This window comes from Hyaena hyaena, unplaced genomic scaffold (assembly GCF_003009895.1).
Source record: "Hyaena hyaena isolate Hyena2069 unplaced genomic scaffold, ASM300989v1 scaffold_70, whole genome shotgun sequence".
NCBI classification, from domain to species: Eukaryota; Metazoa; Chordata; class Mammalia; order Carnivora; family Hyaenidae; genus Hyaena; species Hyaena hyaena.
The window spans coordinates 3,362,160-3,368,159 of NW_024080701.1; the positions used below are offsets into that span (position 1 = coordinate 3,362,160).

General features: G+C 45.3%; 1 protein-coding gene across 2 annotated transcripts in view; it reads right to left on the minus strand.

Moving 5' to 3' along the window:
- The window catches only part of TTBK2 (tau tubulin kinase 2), a 147,371-nt gene extending 145,470 nt beyond the window's left edge, over positions 1-1,901 (minus strand). For both annotated transcript variants that reach the window (XM_039232746.1, XM_039232745.1), the window contains exon 1: positions 1,588-1,901. The gene's annotated coding sequence lies outside the window, so the exon portion shown is untranslated. The remainder of the gene's footprint in view (positions 1-1,587) is intronic.
- Between the last annotated feature and the right edge of the window lie 4,099 nt (positions 1,902-6,000).

The following is a 6,000-nucleotide window of genomic DNA, read 5'->3' on the forward strand; positions in this document are numbered from 1 at the left end:
GGCGCCTGGGTGGCTTAGTCGGTTAAGCGTCCGACTTTCACTTAGGTCATGATCTCGCGGTCCGTGGGTTCGAGCCCCGCGTCGGGCTCTGTGCTGACTGCCAGCTCAGAGCCTGGAGCCTGTTTCAGTCTGTGACTCCCTCTCTCTCTGACCCTCCCCTGCTCACACTGTCTCTCTCTCTGTCTCCTAGAAATAAATAAAACATTTAAAAAATAAAAATAAAAAAATAAAACCATGCTTCAGACATCCCTTTCAGTGCCTTGATAAAGACATCATACAGGAAAGCATATGCTTCTAATTTAAAGGTTCCTTTTGGTATTTCAATTTGAATAGATCACAATATGCCATAGAAAAGAGCACACTTATTTGAAAGTTTTCTACAGTTAATTCTTCAAGATTAGTCATATTAGTAATATTTGTCAACATTACTGCTTCTTTATAAGAAGTACATAGCATTCAATTCCCTCCATACTTTAAAATCAATCTCCCATCTCTTTCTCCGAAATAGAACATCATTCTATTTAGCCAAAAGAAAACAGCAAACACATCTTTGTGGTCTATTCTGGCGAATCAGTGTTTAAAAACCAAATGCAACTGCTATTAATGGCTCAGAACCAAACTCTAACAACAAAACACACTGAGCGGATCCTCCGTGTGTGTGTGTATTCGCCCATTCATAATAATGTGATCCTCATACATGCATACAAAATTTCAAATTCTACTGAACACCAAAACATCTTTACATAATACACAGGTTATAAGAACATAGCTCTTTCATGTTTAAAGAAAGAACAGTTTCTAAAGCGAAGGATGAGAAGAGTTAATGCCGGGATTGCTGCCATCTATCAACTTTAATTCAAAGCGAAGTACAACTCAATGTCATTTTTACCTCCAATGCAGCCACGACTGAAACAAAATTAACTTCACTGAGCGATACAGTATGCTGGCATCCCAATGGATTATTTACTTCTCTGATTTGACAGTACAAACGTGTGGAGTCTTTTGTCCCTCCCACAGCACCCAGGGGGTCAACATCATCCTTGTCAAGGTAAATGACAAGCAAATCCCTCAGGTCATTACTTCGCACCTTAAGTACCAGAAAGTCACGGCCTTCATTGCCGTTACTACAGAGCAACCAGACTTTATAGTCCCATGCCTCCTTCTTTTATATTTGGGGAGGCGGAGTGCGAAAGAAGCGCTCAGTGTATCCTGAGTACCCTCTGTGTTCAGCCCTGGTACCAGAAGCAGCACAAATACAAGCAATATATGGGTCACCTACAGAGAGAGAAACAGACGAAGCTTCGTAACCCTCCAAGTTCAGTCAAGACACCGAAAGCCTCTCAGGAAACCAGGCACAAGCCTTCGGGTAAACGGTGTAAAAGCAGACTGTCTCCGAGGTGGAGTGACTAGGTCTGGCACAAGCCCAGGGCGTGGGCAGCGACCGAAGAGTCTCTCGTACCCTTCCCCTCCGCATCAGGGTCGGTCATTCTGCGAGGGGTGCGGCCGGAGGCGGTGGTCAGGACTGGGGGAGGGCGGGGCCCAGGGCGCCCCAGAGGTGTCCGGGGGCTTCGGGGGGGTGTGTCCTACCTGGGCCGTGGCGGACGCAGGGATTTCGGGCGGAAGGCTCGGATCCAGCTCAGGACCAGGACCGAGAGGAATCAACTCTCAGCAGGCGGGACCACCGCCGCCTGCCCATCCCCCGCCGCCGACTGCGGCGGGACCCGAGCGCGGCTTCGAGCGCCAGCCGGCTGGGTAGTCCCCTCGGGTACCGTCCGCGTTTACTGGCGGCGGCGGCGGCTGCTGTTAATGCTGCTGCTGGCCGCCCCCAGCCGCTGCTCTTGTGCCAGCCCCTTCTCCTCCTCCTGCCGCCGCCGCCGCCGCCTCGTCCCCACCGCTCCCATCGCCGCTGCGGCGACTACTGCAGCGCCCGCTGACCCGACCCGACGTTATTCCCCCCTTCGCAACCCGGCACAGCCTAGCCCACCTGCCCTGCCAGTGCGCACGCCCACCTCTCTGCCACAGGTGCTGATTGGAGAGCACGACCCGAACCCGCCACGTCGGTTGGCTGGTCCCATTGCCTATCACGAAGGAGGCGGAGAGTTAAGCCGGGAGCGTCTCCGCCCCCCACCGGAGAATTGCCGCTATCTTCAGGTTTGCCTGAGAGGACGAGTTACCGGGAAAGGAGCATCACAATGGCAGCGCGCGTGCGCGCAGGAATTCTGGACCTTGTAGTTCCAGCCACAGCCGCAACTGCCCACCGGTCCGGAACCTAGAAGTAGAGCTCCTGAGACTAGTGGTTGGCGTATGGTGTCCTCTTAGCTCTGTAGTTAATTTGCTTATAGAGGCATGACTGTGACCCCAGGATTGGGCTTTTTGGAAGGAAATCTGAAATGCGTTGTCACGGTACGAATTTACCCTGAGGGAGTCAAGAAGAAGGGCCCCAAACCGTGAGGCCCTACCATGCCACCTCCTCAGAACTAGAGCTGCCAGGATCTGACAAATTGGCGCCGTCCCCAGAACCGCCTAACAGGAAGCTAATCACCGGCGGACACTCGGAAGAGGCCCTAAAGGTAGAAGGAGGACAGGAGACCAAGACCTCCAGAAAAGAATACTAGCCTGGAGCCCGAAGTATCGTTACCGCAACCCGTGAAAAACCAGATTTCCTTCCCTTTTTCAAACACCACTAGCAAGGGGTACACACCCCCTGTGAGGACCAGTATGGAAATCTAAGCAAGACAATGCAAGAGTCCCTTGAAGACTTTCAAGGAAAAGCGAGGAGAGCAGAGCAATGAGGCTGTATGGGATAAATTTTTATTAGGTGTTGATTGTATCAAGCTAGTTCGTGAGGAAGAAACCCCACTCCCGTCCTTACCCACCAATTTAAAGAAGAAAAATCTCAAAAGAGGTTAAGCAACTTTCCAAGGCTATAAAACTATTTAGTGGCCGAACCAAAACTCAGGTCTCTTGTTTAGTTGTTGTTGTTGTTTATTTATTTTATTTTAGAGAGAGCGTGAGCAGGGGTGAGGGGCAGTGGGAGAGAGATAATCTTAAGCAGGATCCCCATTCAGGGCAGAGCCCGTTGCAGGGGCTGGATCCCACCATCCTGGGATCATGACCTGAGAGTCAGAGGCTCAAGACTGAGCCACACCGATGCCCCTAATTATTTAAGTCATCTTTATCCCCAACATGGGACTTGATCTCACAACCCCAAGATCAGGAGTTGTTCCCGCGCCTCCAAATGAGCCATCCGGGCACCTCAAAACTCAGGTCTCTTAAACTTACTCCTGTGTCCAATGCATTGTTTTACTTAATAATCAAAATGACTCCCAGGAGTCTGATGGATTGAAAGGATGCAATGACTTATGAACTTCGTTTTACATTAAATATTTTTCTTCACTCAAGTGACATTATGATTAAAACTAATTAATTGAGAGTAGGAAAGGTTAAATATAAATCGTATATTCAGTCTCAGAGCTGTTAGAGAATCTGTTTCTTCTCGTTCGGGAAATGCCACAGTCAGTCTTTCCACATTCTTTAAAAAACAGCAGACACCTCTACAGTCATGCCTAGATCCTTGGATAAAAAGCAGGACAAAGTGTACATTGTGTACATTAAAGGCAATTGGTGACGCAGCTTATCTTGTTCCGCTCATACTTAAAGAAGTTGCCAAGTTGTTTCCACTGATTAAAACCACAAGTTGTTTTCCCATTACTTTGTCTAACAGAATATAGTTCACTTCAGAATATTGGCTGGGCAAGTAATTTGAACTGGAAGGGATTAGGATTTCTGCAAATGTTTTTTTTTTTTTAATTAAAGAAATTTATAGGGGGAAAGTTCAGATTTATTGAAATTCTGCCTCGTAACATTTCAAATAGCTATTCTCAGTTCAAAGAGAATATTTTTCACTCATTTAGCAAATGCAGGGTGTCCTCTTCAAGCTACCCAGATAAAATCTCTGCAATCATGGGTAAGAGTTTTAATTAATGTATCCACAGAACTACTATTTTGTTTATTTTAAATGAGTCAGTAAATACAGCTGGATTCTCTAAATATGGAAAGATGATTATTCTTCTGATTGTTCTTTTGTAACCAACTCCATTTGCAAATCCATGAAGGGTAAGGTAATAGAAAAGTATGTGAGAAAACAATCCAGTAGCCATGTATCAAGAACAAATTTTTTTTTTTTAATGCAGTGCAGAGGGAATTGTTCTAGGATGACTATCTTAAGAACAGGGCAACAGAGTATATCAGAGTGGAAAGTGTAAGAAGGAATATATAGTAAAAAAAAATAAAGAATAAATACTTAGTGAAAGTTAATGCAGCGGGAGTGGTAATCCTGTGATACTGAACTGCCCAAAGGAGAACCTTGCCAGGCGCCTTTTTTCTTGGTCTTTTCCATTTAAGAAGATTTGAGGCAGCTCTTTCTGCCCATGGGTCCTGTTTCTGTGCTTTAATAAAATCACCTTTTTTATTTTTTAATTCATTTTTAATGTTTATTTTTGAGAGAGAGAGAGACAGAGTATGAGCTGGGCAGGGGCAGAAAGAGAGGGCACACAGAATCTGAAGCAGGCTCCAGGCTCTGAGTTGTCAGCACAAAGCCTGACGCAGGGCTCGAACTCACAAATCACGAGATCATGACCTGAGCCGAAGTCAGACGCTTAACCGACTGAGCCACTCAGGTGCCCCTAAAATCATCTTTTTTAAACCAAAGGGGAAAAAAAGAAGTACTGAATTGTCTCCAAAGGCATTTTTCATCTTAAAAAAATTTTTTTAATGTTTTATTTATTTTTGGGAGAGAGAGACAGCGTGAGCAGGAAAGAGTCAGAGAGAGAGGGAGACACAGAATCTGAAGACAGGCTCCAGGCTCTGAGCTGTCAGCAAAGATCCCGACGCAGGGCTCAAACCCAGGAACCATAAGATCATGACCTGAACCGAAATCAGACACTTTACCAACTGAGCCACCCAGGCGCCCCCGAAAGGCAATTTTCAATTGGGATAAACGGCAAGGTAATATATTTTTCAAGAGCTGGTACTAGAATTTTGAAATAGATAGAAACATCTCAAATATTTGAGTGTATTTATTTATTTTGAGAGACAGCAAGCAAGGGAGGGGCAGAGAGAGAGGGAGAGAGAATCCCAAGCAAGCTCCATACTGTCAGTGCAGAGCCCTATGCAGGGCTCGATCCCATAAGCCATGAGATCATAACCTTATTAGAAACCAAGAGTCAGACGCTTAACCAACTGAGCCACCCAAGCACGCACACATGCATGCACATGTACACACACACACACACATACATATATAATATAAATAAATGTAATGGCCAGCCTCTAAGATGGCCTGCAATGATCCCTTCTTCCTGGTATGTTCACCCTTATGTAGTTCCTCCCATAATGAATTGAGCTAACCTGTGTAACTAATAGACTTCTTCAGAAATTATGGTATGTAAAGGGGTGCCTGGGTGGCTCAGTTAAGTCTCCAACTTCAGCTCAGGTCATGATCTTGGGGTTTGTGGGTTCGAGGCCTGCATCAGGTTCTGTGCTGACAGCTCAGAGCCTGGAGCCTGTTTCAGATTCTGTGTCTCCCTCTCTCTCTGTTTCTCCCCCACTCGTGCTCTGTCTCTCTCTGTCTCGAAATTAAATAAAACCAAAAAAAAAAAAAAGAAATTATGATATGTAAATTCCAAAACTATATTAAGACTTTGCACTATCAACAAGAGCCAAATTATTGCTCATTAGAGCCCTAATGTCCATCGAATGATGAATGGATAAAGAAGATTTGGTATGTACATACAATGGAATACTACTTGGTGATCAAAAGGAGTGAAATCTTGCCATTTGCAACAATGTGGATGGAACTAGAATGTATTATGCTAAGTGAAATAAGTTAGTCAGAGAAAAACAAATACCTTATGATTTCACCCATATGTGGAATTTAAGAAACAAAACAGATGAACAGAGGGGAAGGGAAGGAAAAATAAAATAAAAACAGAGAAGGAG